General features: G+C 34.8%; 1 protein-coding gene across 9 annotated transcripts in view; it reads right to left on the bottom strand.

Annotated features, from left to right (window-relative positions):
- Positions 1–17,872, bottom strand: part of RFX3 (regulatory factor X3) — a 295,722-nt gene that overhangs the window by 219,111 nt on the left and 58,739 nt on the right. Inside the window, exon 1 of one of the 9 annotated variants that reach the window (XM_059924800.1) lies at positions 16,001–16,082. The exons of the other annotated variants lie outside the window; for them this stretch is intronic. The gene's annotated coding sequence lies outside the window, so the exon portion shown is untranslated. Of the gene's footprint in view, positions 1–16,000; positions 16,083–17,872 lie in introns of those variants that run through there. 9 annotated transcript variants of the gene reach the window in all.

Genomic DNA, 17,872 nt, shown 5'->3' with positions numbered 1-17,872 from the left:
AACTACATAAATACTAAGGGTTTCACCAAGCTGAGGGTCTGTTCCATTTTCTTATAAGTGTGCCAAAGGGAGAGCAATGAGAAATTAAAACAAAGCCTTGCTGAGTATGTCTTGGCAGCTCAGAGTAGGGATCCCTGTAATAAACTCATACAGGCCCTACCACTTGAGAGATGAATCTTGCATTACCAAGAACTGCTTCATCTGTACAAACAGACTTTCTATAAAACTATAACTGAACCCTACAGGCAATGAGCCAACATTTCAAAATTTCATCAAGCTCTAGAGCCAGGTGACAACTGTTTGCTGTGACATGATTTATGCAACACATTTCATCTAGTTATCTTAGAATCAAAGGAATTTTACGAAAGGGTTCTCATTCAGATAAATAGGAATGATTTCTACTCTAATCACATCTGTGAAAAGTGGAAAACACACCTGGGAAGTTCCAGGACAAGATCCTACTGATTAAATTTTGAGAATAAAGAACTTAAAAACAAAATTGGCAGCCTTATTGGGCGTTCCTCTATTGTGAAGACATTGTTTTTCATTTGAATGCAGAAAGCTAACTAAAAAGCAACCAGAATCAAAATATATTTTAAAAGTTATAAATGATATATAGAAATAATATATAACATGGTTAACAATACTCTATATATAACCTTACATTTCCACAAACATGTTCATGACGGTCAAATGTTTGTTTTTCCATTTGGTCTGTGCTCCAGTAATTTGACAGGGATTCCTTCCCCTCTGAACCTTCTCAACAAGTATCATTTCAGCCCCTACTTAATTATCCAGCATCTCATCCTACTATCTTCTCACCCATTCTATTCAGAATAAGGTATCCTTCAATAAAAGGTGGAATTTAAAGGAGGGCATCTTCAATACTGACTCTAATACAATTTTATTTTTAAATATGATTACCTAAGGAAGGTAAATATATTATCTATGGGTAATGAGATATGGGTAATGAGATATGGGCACTAGCTCCTTTCCTCTTTATAAAATGTGTTCCTTTTATAAACAAGAAGAACGATTTCAAATAACTAGGTAGTGACATGATGAGGGAAAACTATGATAACAAGTTCTCAATTTCAAAAGATGGTTATATATATCAAAGGACCTTGGTCTAGGATCTTCCTCTTGCCTTCTCTCAGTTTCCTGGCTTACAACCCAACTTTAGATACGAATGCACAGTCATTAGCTTTGTCAAAGGGTCTGTGAAAAACTGAACAGTGGAAGGCAAGGACTGAGAAAATCTAAAAGTTACATATCAGGTACTTAGAAAAGACACTAAATCTGTCTGGACCCTAAAATTAAATTCTATTATACTAAAATGCCAATTTTTTTTATATTGAGACACATTAAGTGAGCACCTCAACAATTTATGCTAAATAAACTCTTGCACCTCAATCCACCCATGCATGAAATGAAATAACCTAATATCAACAATGTCACATAATAATTTTAACATTATGGTTAGGAAAAAGTCCTTGTTCGATGAAACGATCATTGTCCTGATACTTGCCAAGCTTTCCTCTATCTTACACACTCATAAGTAAGATAAATCAACATTTAAAAAACAACAATATAACATTTAATGTTCAGTTTTACTTTTCGTAACATTAAACTTGAAACTTATAAACTTGTTTATTCATATCACTTAGTCATCTCATTATTTGTATACCTAAACTGAGGTGGGATTTCACAGAATCTCAGAGCTAGTACATTACCTCTCATCCTCCCAGGCTTGAGAGGAATATTAGGGGCTAAAAAAGCCCTTCAAACAATATCACTAATTACATTAAGACATGACAGCCGTTAGTTATAAGCTACACATGTCCACTATCAAAAAAGCTCCAAAACACTGCTATTTTCTTGCCATTCCAAGTACACATACCTCTGTTTCTACAGTGAGAAAGAATGATACTTAGATGACCACTTAACCAATCAATTTCCTAATAGCAACATATTTTACTGTATGTACAACAGAGAACTACACACGCCTACCAATGCTTCTTTATATTCTCACTTTGACATATTTAATGTTCCCACAGAAAAATATTTTTCTTGTAAAATCACAGGTTATTATAATCTACAAAATACAACTTTTCCCAGTGAGTTATAACATCCTTGAGATTCACTATTTCTTTCTTATTTTCTTTCTTTCACTAATACTCACTTAAAATATACGGTATAGTAGTAATACCACAGCTGCCTTTAACAGAGTAATTTGTAACGTGGCTTTTTATGTCATTCTATACAGTAAATAAGTGTAAATGCAACTCACGGGGTGAATACTTCATAAAATATAATCATGCGAAATATCAACAATATGCTTAATAATTTAGTTATAGCTATTGCTTCTTATATCTTATGTCATTATGTAGGTGGTATTTACTGCAAAGTAAGCATTTAGCAAATTTACACAGGAGAAAAATTTCAAGTTCATGACGGTTGTAAGAGGAAAAATGGAAAAGGATCTATTTAAGCATCTTAGGAAATTCTGTTTCATATAATTTAAACTTTTCAGGTAGTTTTGAAATCTCATCATTCTAATAAATGTTATATGACATTTATAAAGGCAAGAATATGCTAGATGATTTACAGAGCATAGGGTTTCTCCTCAGGGGATTTACAGTCTAAGCTAGATAGCAAATATAAGTAGCAAATGTTTTTAAACCTTGTAGCAATGTTAAATTTTTAATACTCTTGAAAGTACATAAGAGAGCAACAAACTGTTTTCATCACATGAAAACATAAATTGTTTTGTGTTTCTTTATTAAACAATATAGTTCATCATTTTTATTCATTTAATCCAATTTCCCAATCCTCCAAAACAATTTTAAAAGATACTGTGTTAGTCAGTAAAACTGCATTTGTCATCCTCATTCTAAAGTTCATAGAATGTGCTTTAGATGAAGGCAGAATGATTTTAACACCAACATGTAAAAAGCCATCCATCCAATAAGGTCAAGTCAAATCGATGACTAAGCAATTGGAATACATTTACCAGTCTTCTCATCTAAAAAGATAAAATAGAACTACTGCCCTTTCAAGGAATAGGTTCTTGCTAGGAAGAAGTACAGTTAGAACAATATAATGCTAGATCAAAGTTTTTTCACAAATTCACTGCAATGTAACAATTATCACTGACAAGTCTTAAGAAGTTGAAGTATATATAAAGTGTGACTTAATGAGAATGTACAAAAGACTTTACAAAATGTTTTCAATGAAACAACAACAAAAAATGCAAGTATTAACATCTCTATGAAATATACTATCATATATTTTTGGTTATTGAAATTAAATTCACATCCAAATTTATTACATTTTTATTTTGCATATCAAATTTTACAAATACCTGCATTAACATACCCACAGAAGCTATTTTATTTTGTGTTTTATTTTGGTTTTAGGTACAAATAACCATTTGGAGAATATCTGAAAGGAAGAACATGCCCTATAGCATGTATTAAAATATTTCTTATTTCAGGGACAATAAACAGGTTGTTAGAGTAACATAAGTGACCTTTCGTATCACCCAATTCATAAATCAATTTGTGTTTTTTACTATTTCCAAAAATAAAAGGGGGGAACGTTCACCAACTTATTTTATGAGGCCAGCATTACTCCAGTTTTTTAAAAAAATGACCAAAATGTTACAAGAAAATTTAACCACTACCACTATTCAAGAAAACAGACAAAAGAATGTAACAAAATCCTAACAAATCAAACCAGTAACATATAAAAAGTGTAATAAATCATGATAAAATGGAACTTATCCCAGAATTCAAAAGTTGCTTCATATTACAGTATCAATCAGTGTAATTTACCAGATTAACAGGCTAAAAGAGAAAAAGCATAAAATCACCTCAATTTAACCTTCACTCATATGTAAAAACTCTCTGCAAACTGGGAATAGAAGGGAACTTCCTCAAGGTGATAAAGGGCATCTAAAAAGAACCTATAGCTAACAGCATATTTAATGGTCAAAGACAAAACCTTCTCTTTCTAAGATCAGGAAGAGGACGAGGATATTTTCCCTTGCCATTTCCATTCAACATTGTAGGTTCTAATCAATGCAATAAGCCAAAAGATTAACAACTTATTGACCAGAGACATCTCAATACGTCTTTTGTTACCTGAACGTTATTGACCGGAGACATTTCAATATTCACTTACATAACAAATCTCTGGCCACAGGCATTAGTTTCTGCAAAAATCCCCCAGTCAATAATGTGTTAATAAAAGGCAGACAAATTGGAAAGGTAGGAGTAAAACTGTATTTGCCAACAACATGATTGTTTATGCAGAAAATCCTAAAGATTTTTTTTAAAGGCGATTAGGAATAATAAGTACATTTAGTAACATTATAAGGCTATATGGTCAATACATAAAAAGTCAAATATATTTCAATACCAGCCATATTATACTTCAGTACTAGCAATGCTAGTATAAAAGTATCAAACATATGATACACCTAGAGAGAAACTTAAGAAAAAAAGATATGCAAGAATTATACATTGAAAACTAAAAAACACTGGTAAGAGAAATTAAAGAAGACCTAAATAAACAGAGATATGTCATGTCCATGGATCATAATACCCAATATGGTTAAGATATTAATTTTCCTGAAACCAATCTATAGAGTTAATACAATTCCAATCAAAATCCCAGGAATTTTTTGGTGGAATTTGACAAGCTAATTCTAAAATATATATGCAAATTCAAAGGACCTAAAATATCCAGAACAATTTTGAAACACAAGACAAAATGAGAGGAATCATATACTACCTAATTTTAAGACTATGAAGCTACAGTAAACAAGAACATAAGGTACTGACATAAAGATAATAATAAAAAAATTGGAATTCAAATACACCCACACAAATATCATCAATTGATTTTCAATAAAGATGCCAAGGTAATTCAATGAAAAAATTAGTCTTTTCAACAAATGGTGATGAAAAAATTGGATACTCATATGGAAAGATATGAAACTTACTTTACACCATATGTAAAAATTAACTCAAAATGTATCAACAACCTAAAGAGAAGATTATAAACTCCTAGAAGAAAACAGACAAATTAAATGACATTAGGTTAGACAAAAATTTTAATACTCCACAAAAAGCTCAAAGAAAACAAATGATAAATTAACTTCATCGAAATAAGACCTTTGTTCTTTGAAAAGACACCCTTAAGAAAATGAATATGCAAGCACATCAGTGTGAGGGGGAAAATTTGCAAAACATATTTTTGATAAAGGGTTTGTATCCAAAATATGTAAATATCTAAAAATAACTCAATAAGGAGACAAAAAACATGATTTTTTAGAAGTAGGTAAACGGTCTGGACACTTTACAAAAGAGGATATGCAAATGACCAATAAGCATATGCAAAGATGCTCAACATCATTAGTCATTCTAGTGCAATACAAATTAAAACTACAATAAATTACTACTACATACTCACTGGAACTAGAGCTAAAATTAAAAACACCGTCAATATTATGTGTTATCAAGGATGCAGGGCAACTGGAACTCATGCATTACCAGTGGAGGTGCAAAATGGTAGGTTTAGAAAATAGTTTGGTGGTTACTTACAACGTTAAAGTATTTCCTTATCGTATGACTCAGCAAGCTTTCTCCTACTCATTTACCCAAGTGAAATAAAAACATATGCTAATACAAATACCTGTACCAAACGTACATAATAGCTTTATTCATGATAGCCAAAAACTAGAAACACTCCAAATACCCATCAACTAGTAAACAGAATAAACAAATTGTGGCATAGCCATACAATGAACTACGTCTCAGCAATAAAAAGGAACAAACTACATGATACAAGTACAATCTAAAAAAAAAAAAAAACAGGTACAAAAACTACATGCTGTATGATTCCATTCTAGAAAAGACAATAATGACATTGAGCAGAGGTATGGTTGCCAGGAGCCTGAGGACGAGGTAAAAGATTGACTATAAAAGGTCATGAACAAGCTTTTTGGGGTGATGTAAAAGTTCTACATATTGATGTGATAGTGGTACATCTCCATACACATTTGTCAAAACTCATCAAATTGTACACTAAAAAACTGAGTTTGTCAAAACTCATCAAATTGTACATCAAATTGTATTGAGGTAAATTATGCCTCAATAAAACCAATTAAGATAAAAGCAATCAAATATATACTGAAGACATACAGTAACTTACCTATCCAAGAAATAAACGCAATTTGTTTGATTTGAATAAGTAAAAATGCAAATGCTAAAAAAAACCCCAAAAGGTTATCAGTGGAAAAGTCAGTCACTGTATCATCCCTATGATTTCTATGCCTTTTTTCACTTCATTTATATTTGCAAAGAAACTATATAAGTACATGAGGACCTGCTTACTAACTAAGACATCTATATATTTTTTAAAATAAATTTATTTATTTATTTTTGGCTGTGTTGGGTCTTCGTTGCTGTACGTGGCTTTCTCTAGTTGTGGTGGCTTCTCTTGTTGCAGAGCATGGGCTCTAGGTGCGCGGGCTTCAGTAGTTGCGGCACGCAGGCTCAGTACTTGTGGCTCACGGGCTCTAGAGCATGGGCTCAGTAGTTGTGGGGCACAGGCTTAGTTGCTCCACGGCATGTGGGATCTTCCCGGACCAGGGATCAAACCCGTATCCCCTGCATTGGCAGGTGGATTCTCAACCACTGCACCACCAGGGAAGCCCCAAGACATCTATATTTTAAAGGACACTTTATTAAAATAGAAGACTCTAACTAATATAATAACATGTAGGTCATTATGTGCCCCATAGGGGAACCTTCCCAAAGCCCTTACAATCTGAAGTCTTTACTCTATAAATCAGAGTATCAGTGGTCTGCCAGCATCTTAGTATCTCACTTCTAACAATCTGCCAATCCTGCCAGTCCTAAACTTTATCTCCTGGCAAATACAATATAAACCAATACTTATTGATATATCAATTTGAATATATTACAAGTCACGTTAAAATATCCTGAAAGAGTAACTACAAAATCAAAGCTAACATTCCTGTATTGCAGGAGCTTATAGTACACCGGGAAGAGAAGGCATACATACAGGACACTTTTAGTAATAATACAAGATAATATATATGCCAAAATAGAGTGATGAGTGATAAAGACAGGAAGACTGCTAGGGCAGAAAAGAAAGCAAACATGGACTAGAATGAGGTATGAGGGACTTGATCATTCCTGAAAAATGGGTTTGAAAAAGATGAGTGAACATGAGGCTGACACAGATGTGACTATGTGAACAACATTTTCGATGGAGAAAGTAGAGACTACCTACCTGAATTGGAAGATTAGAGAGAAGTAGAAGATAAGGTTGGAAAGATAGGATTCATTTACCCAAGTAACATTTATTGAGTACCTGTTATATGTCAGGCACAGTACAGACATGGAGCTGTTTGGAAAGAAATTCCAGTCTTAGGAATTTGGTTTTTTTACTCTGTAGCAATGAAAGTAATAGAGTTGTACAGAGCTCATGGCAATTTCACATACATTATCTCAACCAATCTTCACAACAAATGATTTTATAGAATGGGGAAACAGAGGCTTAGGAAGGTATATTTTTATGCTTAAGGTACTACAGCAAGAGACGAGGAGGAAAAAAAAAAAAAAAAAACGAGATCTTCCTACTCCTAGCCCAGTGCTCCTTTCTTGCTCTGTTCTCTATACTATTGAGCTCTTTTTCTAAGGAAAACACTAAATCATTTTTTTTTAAAGCATGATGTGATAAAAGCAGTATTTTAGTCAAATACATATGCCCATGATGTATCAGTTGAATTAGAAGGCAAAGAAGATGGAAGCAAGGAGATCAACTAGTACTCTACTATAATAATCCAGGAATAAGTGGGAGCAATAGGAATGAAAGTCAGTATCTATGAGACTATATAAAAAGGTTCAACAAGGTGTCTTATTTGAAAATGCCAAGAGGGGGCTTCCCTGGTGGCGCAGTGGTTGAGAATCTGCCTGCTAATGCAGGGGACACGGATTCGAGCCCTGGTCTGGGAAGATCCCACATGCCACGGAGCAACTAGGCCCGTGAGCCACAATTACTGAGCCTGCGCGTCTGGAGCCTGTGCTCCGCAACAAGAGAGGCCACAATAGTGAGAGGACCGCGCACCGCAATGAAGAGTGGCCCCCGCTTGCCACAACTAGAGAAAGCCCTAGCACAGAAACGAAGACCCAACATAGCAATCAATCAATCAATAAATCTTTAAAAAAAAAAAAAAAAAAGAAAGAAAGAAAATGCCAAGAGACTCAAAAATAACTAGGAGCGGGCTTCCTTGGTGGCACAGTGGTTGAGAATCCGCCTGCCAATGCAGGGGACACGGGTTTGAGCCCTGGTCCGGGAAGATACCAAATGCCGCGGAGCAACTAAGCCCGTGCACCACTACTACTGAGCCTGTGCTCTAGAGCCCGCGAGCCACAACTACTGAGCCCGTGTGCTGCAACTACTGAAGCCCACATGCCTAGAGCCCGTGCTCCGCAACAAGAGAAGCCACCACAATGAGAAGCCGGTGCACCGCAATGAAGAGTAGCCCCTGCTCGCCACAATTAGAGGATGCCTGTGCGCAATAACGAAGACCCAACACAACCAAAAATAAATAAATAAAATAAATTTATAAAAATTTAAAAAAAGAGCATATAAAGAATGTCTTTCAAAAAAAATAAATAATTAGGAGACCAGTAGAGCCACTCATAAAACTGAAATATCAATAAACAGATCTGTTTTGTTGAGGAAATCACCTACTGTGGTCAAATTATTCCCCAAACACAAAGATATTAGGTCAGACAAAATTTAAGTCTTTACTGCTAAAACCAGAATAACCCAGGGTTTACTGCAATTGGATACTTTATTTACAGATATTTGTAACTGTCTATACTTAACAGTCTAGACCCTCCACCAATCCCCGGAGGTACCTACAATCATAAAGCCCAGTAAGAGTTTACACCCACTTTCTGTAAACCTCTAAAATAGTTGGTACACCTAAAACTAAAGAACAAATGAACATGTGTTTAATTAAATCTATCACTGAGTCAAGGCTTTCTTTCAGGGGATCAGACTTATTTGCCAGTAACAAGTAAATCCCTAATCAAAGGCGTGCAACTGAGAAAGTATTTTAAAATCTATCTTACTTCTTAGATGGAAGTTATTTCTCAGGGCAGGGTTATATTCATAACTTCTCCCAAAATTCTAAAGATTTCCATTCTTTATATTAGTTTACAGACAACAATATTGGACTAGTAGCTCTTAAAATAACTATAACTCGAGATCCAACAGATAAACTAGTTTTTAAAAGGGATTAACAAAAAAGTGAGAGCTGAGCTCAAATAAAACCATATGCAACCCGAAGTGGAAAGAACAGAGGTCAATGCTACACTTTGCAATGGCCAGTAGAGGCTGCCAATGTACAAAGACATGTAGGGCTCCCCTCCACCCCACAGGCATACAAGGTGTTGCCACCAAAACAAAAAGCATTTCCATGGTATTGTATGAAGCCCAGTATTCTAGGCTCCTCACAGACCATTATTCAACAGCAATCACCAACTGTCTTTTCAACCACAGCTTCTGGGCTTCTGTCGAACAAACAAAGGAACTGCAGGATATTTTGAGTACTTTTGAAAGATGATCACACTTAGCCACTCTCTGGTCAAAAGAAATCACAAAGCGTTACACAATTACCTTTCCAAAAATGATCCCTCAAGTTTTAGAAACATGTGAAAATGGATATTTTCACTGAAGAATAGCTTGATTTACAGTCTTAAAATCCTCATTTGAATAGATGTATTATTTGACTTCTTCAAATAAGTGAATCAGTTAGAGTTGAAGGAAATTTTCAGTTACTGAATACAGTCACAATTTGATCTATAATTTGGAAGTATCAATCTTAAATTACAAATACTAATATGCTTAAAAAAAACTTCCTCACATTCGGCAGTCAGGTGAGATTCTGTCCGTCTGTGCCCCTCACCCAGAGCCAAGAACAGAGACACTCAAATATACCAAGTGGCAATCACTTCTTAAAATTCACTTCGTGAATCTGCTCTACAGTTTTAAGAATTGTGTATCTGGCCCTTTCTGAGCTCCAAAACACTGCTAATTCTTGTAGAGAGGAACTTTGCTGTCAATCACTGCTCCCTTTTGCCACGCAAATATGTGCTGCAGCTTTCACTTGTCACTCCTATTGTATGTAATGTAGGCAGCTTAGCACTAAATCAATTTAAGGAACTGCAGAAGTTAAATACATACATTATTATGATGATGACAGAAAAGGCAATGAATGTCTCGCAGCTCCATTTGCTTTCTTTGTTAAGAAAGAAAAGCTAATTATCTGCAGCTGTCAACCACGAAGACCTAGACCTATTTAAGTCAACATTAGCCTTGGACAACTGAAAACATTTCTCATATTTTTGCCCGATTGTTTTCTTTTTGCAAGAAGAAATCTCATTACAAAATATTAAACATTCTGAAGGACAATGTAAAAACAAGCTGAAAAATGTAACACTAAACATTTGTATCCCTTTTCTTAACCAATTCATTTTAATATTTCAAAAAACTGACTGCCAATTTTTTGTAATATCCATTCTCTAATTAGTGTAGCCAAAATTTAGAAAGATATAAAGCCTCTCTACATAAACTCATATTAAAAAAATTCAACTGAAACCCCACAGATTAGTGGTTGCAATGAAATTACATTAAGATGATCAAAGGAGAAATTTTAGCCATTTATTTAATTAACAAAAGGAAAGAAAGAAAAACACGTTCCAAAGTTAAAATGCTGATAAATGACAGAAAATTCACACTGAATCACCAGCTTCTATGTTGTATAATGTTGTCTTTATCTACCAATGTTCCATTTTTCAATCTAGTCCATTAGAATCTAGAATTGAACAGCTAATTGGTTTTGAATTTTCTTTTTCCAAATTTAAGGATCAACTTGTATATTTCCTGGATATCAAATAAGAATGAAAAGAATACTCTTAATAAGTGAAAAAAACCCCAAGCTTATTATCATCAATATATAAACTATGCAATCTCTTAACAGTATGTTCTTAAAAGTTTTCAAAGGTCATTATTCTTAATTATAAACATAAACATTCTCTACATTTGCTCTTACTGAGTTTTCAGTGATAAAACATTATTTTCTTGTTATTTCTTTTGAAGAGGTCTTCTCACAGGAATACACTTAATAGTATTTTAAAATTCCGTATTAAAACACTGCCCATTTAGCTGTCTAATGAATTTTTTAAACACATGTACCCCTAATATAAGCAAAACCAACACAGATAAATTGAAACTCAATCACGTAAGAAAAAATTTGACAAATGGCCTAACAGAATTATAGTTTTAAAAATAATAGCTTCATGTTTTAAGTTCCTAAACCAGCCTTAAGGAGAAGTCTTTTCTAACTTCACCTAACCCACAGTTCCAAGATTCTGATTTGCTACAATTCCCCCCTTCCATCTGAAGGAATCACTATTGTATTTGTAGGAGACAAGGAAGAAAAAGGTCAAGAACCGTTAACAGCATAAAAAGCAAACTCATCTCAGATCCAAGAATCACATGTGGAAATGGCTAAGGTATAGACACAGACATGGCCTGTGTGATAGGTAAAGAAATAATATAGTTAAGGAGCTACGCTACACCAAACATTAAGTAAATTTTCCACTGTTCCCAAACTAGTAATTGACAGGATCAAGATTCCATCGTAACTTTGGACAACAAAGCCCAGGTTCTTTTCATAACACAATACTACCTCCAAGCAGAATTCTTCTCTGGCTTTACATTTTTAGAAATCTGTATCTATCAAGATTGAGTGATGGTTGCCATCCTTTACAATTGATGATACTGGTGACAGTGTTATCCAAACACATATACACAGCAGAAATGACAAAAATATGATTAGGAGGCAATCCTTTGTCTTAAAATGAGGAGGATAAGATAGGTGACCTTCGAGGGTCCTTCTAGCACTAACATTCTAATATTCTTTGGATTGTTTATATTGCTAAGATATTTGGGAACAGATAAGAAGCCTGTGGCTGTTTCTTTTCTAACTTTCTGAAATCTGTTCAAGATAATAATTCCTGGTTGATCACTATTTTATAAAAACTTAAAAATAGCATCTACAACTAATGTAACACTCACAACTCTGTGAGATGGATTATTATTGTACACTGGTGAGAGAAATAAGGTTCAAGATTGTGGTGACTTGGCACAAATCACCAAACTACTAATAGAGCAATTCCAAATGCAGGCCTGCCCTACTCACAACTGAGGACACTTCCCATTATGTACTAGATGCCACCGTAACTTTATACATCGCCATAGCTTTGTTACATGCCCCCTCACTTGGTCCTCAGAACAACCCTGTAATGAAACAAGGCAGGTAATATTCTTCTGGCCTCATTTTACAAATGAGAAAACTGAGACTCACAGAGAATTTAAACCACTTGCTTTAGGATCCTTCAGAGTAACGGAAAAGTCTCAAACACAGGCCTCCTGACTCCACGTCCAGTGACTGTCACTGTAATTTTTACTGTCAATTACAAGTTGGCTTTAATATATCTTTGAAACATTTCTATGCCTACCCTGTGTAACCTGGTCTCTCTAAATCTGAAATCTACTAAATGTAATTGAGCTCATAAAAGGATCATGTTTATGCTTCCATATGACATAACTTATGTTTCCAATACAGAATTTATTTTCCAAAGATATCTGTCTATGACTGTCAAAAAGATTTCCACCCAGATTTTGACTGATCAAGAACAAGGTTTCTAATACTAGAAAAAAATCCTACTTGAATCCCAATGGAAAAAAAGATGCCTAATTTGGGAGTCTGTTAAATTATGAATCAGCCTTCTCCTTGCTTACATCCACTTAACAGGCCAGACAGTAGTACTGCCTTTCTGTCATTAATTCCTCAGACTCTTTCTAACCAAATGCACTGCCATTTAGGAAGGCCAGAATGATCTCATTTAGTAAAGCAGCTTCTTGCCCTTTCATTAGGCCCTAATCTAAATTACAGTATAAAGACATAAGGCTCTGTATTCGTGACTGGCTCATGAAAAAGGGCACTAGCTGGCCATGTGGCCTGATGAAGTCCTGGGACACAGAAGGGTCTTTTTTGGACTTTATCATTCCAAGAGCAGGGAATTTATTTTGAGCCAGAAAAATAAAATATAATCTTGGGCCACCTAGTTCTGTAACACTCTATATTTGTTTAGAAAGGTCACTGTTGTCAAGTTATTGAATGTTATCTCTGGAATTGACAGGAAGAGAGAAGTTTTTGAAAGCAGGCCAGGAATATTAAAGCACCGGATATTAAGGTGTAAAGTAGTACTTAAAAGCTTGGGCTTTGCCACAGTTCAAATCCTAGCTCATGGCCTTGGGCAAGGCACCAGTTTTCTTAATCCATTTTACCCATTTATAAAACTTAGATAATAACATTCTAGAGGAATATTTGTAACAATAAAATGATGTAACAGTTCTACATCATTAGTCTACAGTTACCATTCAAAACTTATTCGATAATTATTATCTGTTAATTTTTGTTCTCCTTTTACTTTAGTTTGGCATGAAACTAAAGTTTCATTGCTTTTATTAAACCCTTCTCCAGACAACAAAGTGGAATTTAAATAGAGACTCACAATTTATGCTACGCACATAAAATATGTGGATTTAGAGCCTATCTTTAACAAAACTTCAGTCTATCTTAAGCAACAGTCACTTCTCTTTTTAACCAGATTTATAGCAGCAATTGTTTTGTTAGTGGAATGACTGGGTCACTGTGTCACTCAAGAATGAATACTAAACAAATATCAAATCTGCATCTCAACTTCAGTGGGACTAGTACTGCTGTTTTACTGGACCACTGTCACAGTACCCTGATATTGTTATATGATAGTTATTTGCTTTGTATTAGGTAGTTTTCTAATCATGTTTCATAGCAGTACTATGACCCAACTATTGCAGCAACAATACGATCCAGAGGTGATACAGACAGGCTATTTACCCCCTTTCTCTTTGTGAAATCAGCAATGTGGCTAAAAATATAAAAATAATTAAAACATACAGTTAGAAAAGCCACTCAATCAAAACGCCATCCAGAATGTTGCCAAACGGCACTGTTTTCAGTTCAGCAGGCCAGATTCCAGACTGACTTACATAACCCCTTTTGTATCTCAGTGGTGGGCAAATATTTTACCTGCACTTCGGCAGGAATGGCCATCGTGATGTATTGAATTGAACTATCCCCACACATGACTGCTTTCTCCCAAATCAAAGTAGGCACTAAAAACTGGAGCAAAAGTTACAGTCTCAGGCTAGGAAACAACATTTCTATCTGTTTTCTACTTCAAGTATTAGCTGCTATGCAGTTTCCTGCTCAGTGTCAATGAAAATAGGTACACATCTTCCATTTGAGCTGCTGGGTGGGTTCTCTGCTTTCTCCACATCAACCTAAGAGATTTATGAGTTATCAAAAACACATTTCAAACTCCAGGTTCTAAGCAAGAAGACTACTTACAGATCAACAGACAGAAGTCTAACACAGAAGTACTGAATTAAGGGCTATAAAGGTAAGGATCAGAGAAATTTGTAAGCTTACACAGAAAAATAAATATGAGAAGCTCTCTTGACCAACCTCATTTACCCAACTTGCTAATTGAACCCACACTCTCCACTTCCTCTGCAACCATACGGACAGATGCCCGTGGTGTGCTGAAAACTCACGGCATGTGGACTACTCTCTGGTGTGCCCCTCACTTCTGCTCCCTAATGCTGAGTATATCTTCTCCTCAAATCAGTAGTATTTGCTGATTAGGGGAGTTTCATTGTTACTGTAATTAACAAATTTAATTACATATTAGATAAACAATGAAAGCAAAAACAAAAGCTAATGTATCTTTAAAAACTAAGTCAAAAGCTTTGAAAGACTTGATAAAGGCAAGTCACTACAGAACAGTGCTGTTGACATAGGCAAGGGTAAGAGAAATATAAAAACTGGTGGAAATCATAAAATATAGAATAGTGGCTGTCAAACTTTAGCATGGAGGCCTTGTGAAAACAGATTGCAGAGCCCCACCTTCTTAGCTTGATTCAGTAGGTTTGGGGTGAAACCAAAGAATTTGCATGCTAAGAAACTCCTATGTGATACTGATGCTGCTGGTCTGGGAACCACACTTTGAGAACCACTGCTTTTCAATTCTCTATAGTTTTAATCTAGAGAAACAAAATGTAAACTGGAAATGATTTGTTATAAATATAGATTTAAGAAAGACTTGTTGCTCCAGTCAGCAAACTCATACTATAAGGAAAGGCCTTGGCCCTAAACAAAAGACAGTCTGTTTATATGCTTTGAATTAAAATGTTAGTGGGATGTATGCATCATCTTTTATGATCTGTATTAACTGACTTTTTTCAATTAATGGACAAACTATGAGAACCAAACTCATCAGAAGAGATCTCCTGTCAGATACGGGTTATAAAAGTATTACCAGTCTAAAAATCCCTTCACCTTCACTATTTGTAAGAGGAAAATTCTAACGTGATAGAATTGGTTAAAAAACTTCCTAAAAACACAAGCTTACTGTATCAATGAAGCATTTAAAATAAAAGTTTACGTATCACTATCTGCAATTTACGTATGAGATTTCTGAGTCGGAGAGGATAAGAAACATATCTTAAGGTAGTCAACCAAGCGGCAGAGTCAAGACTTGAATACAGATCTGCCCCCAAATTCAAAGTGGCTTTTTTTCCCCCAAACTTATAACACTGAAGTATAATATTTGGAAGAGTCAAAGACAAGTTAGAAACAACGCTGAGCTCCCAATCAATCCACATGTCCACAAAATAGAAAATGCCCAAATTTATTCAGCTGTGAGGACTAGATGGATTATGAGCATTATATCTTCTGTTTTGAATATGATCATAAGCATCATCCATAAGCTGTACTTACTATTAAATGGCTAGCTCATCAAATATAGGGCACTGGAAGAGAGCTGGTCTACCATCACTGAAGCAAAGTTTTTGGCAACACAACCCCACTTAGGCAAGAAATCTGTGGAGAATGGATGACAGAAAGATTCACATGCAGATGCAACAGGGTAAGTGAAATGGAGAAAACCATGTTCAGAGAGTGTCAGAGAAGCACATTAGGTATACACTGAAGAAACGCATCCGAAGATACGGCATTTATGGACTGCTTGGAAACAAGAGCAGGCAAGCCACCCAGTGACAGCAATCACCACTATGGATGATGCCATTAAAGCACGCTTACCATTTTAGAAACTACAGGTAGTGACAAAAGCATTTTATCGTTGCCTTATAAGGTGGTGATGTCTAACGTAGTATCATATGAATTCCAAAAGTAAAGAGGATCATATCTGGTAAAGTATGAAGGAATTCAAATGTCCAGTTTTACACATTCAATCTAATATGTTTAAAACACTAGCCCCAATTAGTATTCTAGTATTTGAGATCAGGGAGCAGTGTGAAGATTTGTAATAATTATAGGGAATCTCCTAAAGTAGCTATTCTGTTTCTTTAGAAAGTGATTTAGGAGTAAATAAAGACCTAACATAACCTAGAAGTGGTTAGGGTGGCCACTATAAAACAAAACAAAAAACATAAAATAACAAGTGTCGGTGAGGATGCTGGGAAATTGGAACCTTTGTCCACTGCTGGTGGAAATGTAAAATGATACAGTTGTTACGAAGAGTAGTATGGAGGTTGCTCAAAAAATTAAAAATAGAATTACCAAATGATCCAGCAATCCCACTTCTGGGTATATATCCAAAAGAATTGAAAACAGGATCTTTAAGAGATATTTGTACACCCATGTTCAATATAGCATTATTCAAAATAGCCAAGAAGTGGAAGCAACCTAAATGCCCATCAATAAATAAATGGATAGGATGGATTGGGAGTTTGGGATTAGCAGATGCAAACTATTATATACAGAATGAATAAACAATAAGGTCCTACTGTATAGCACAGAGAACTATACTCAATATCTTGTAATAAACCATAATAGAAAGGAATATGAAAAAGAATATATATGTATAACTGAATCGCTTTGCTGTACAGCAGAAATTAACACATTATAAATCAACTATACTTCAATAAAAAAGAACTGAAAAAAACTATACTTCAATAAAATAAATTTTAAATAAATAAATAAATGGATAAATGGTATACCTGGGAGGTATTGAGGGTTTGGTTCCAGACCACCTTAATAAATTGAATATTGCAACAAAGTGAGTCACATGAATTTTTGGTTTTCCAATGCATATAAAAGTTACATTTACAGTATACTACAGTCTATTAACTGTGCAATAGTATTATGTCTAAAAAAATGCATAAACCTCAATTAAAAACTTCATTGCTAAAAAATGGTAACCATCATCTGAGTCTTCAGCAAGTCATAACCTTTTGCAATAGGAAAATAAGTCACCGTAACAAATATAATAATAATGAAAAAGCTTGAAATATTGGGAGAATTACCAAAATGTGATGCAAAGACAGGAAGTGAGCAAATACTGTTGAAAAAATGGCACCGACAGACTTGTTTAATGCAGGGTTGCCACAAACCTTCAAATTTGTTAAAAAAAAAAAAAGCAATATCTGAGAAGCACAATAAAGCAAAGCACAATAAAATGAGGTATGCCTGTACAATGGAACATTAGTCAGCCTTAAAAAACAAGGCAGTCCTGTCATATTCTACAACATGGATAAACCTTGATGACATTATGCTAAGCGAAATAAGACAGTCACAAAAACACAAACACTGCTTGATTCTACGTTTACGAGATATCTAAAATAGTAAAAG

This window comes from Balaenoptera ricei, chromosome 6 (genome assembly GCF_028023285.1).
Source record: "Balaenoptera ricei isolate mBalRic1 chromosome 6, mBalRic1.hap2, whole genome shotgun sequence".
NCBI classification, from domain to species: domain Eukaryota; kingdom Metazoa; phylum Chordata; class Mammalia; order Artiodactyla; family Balaenopteridae; genus Balaenoptera; species Balaenoptera ricei.
Note: the sequence above shows the minus strand (reverse complement) of the source record. Positions and strands in the feature narration are given on the sequence as shown.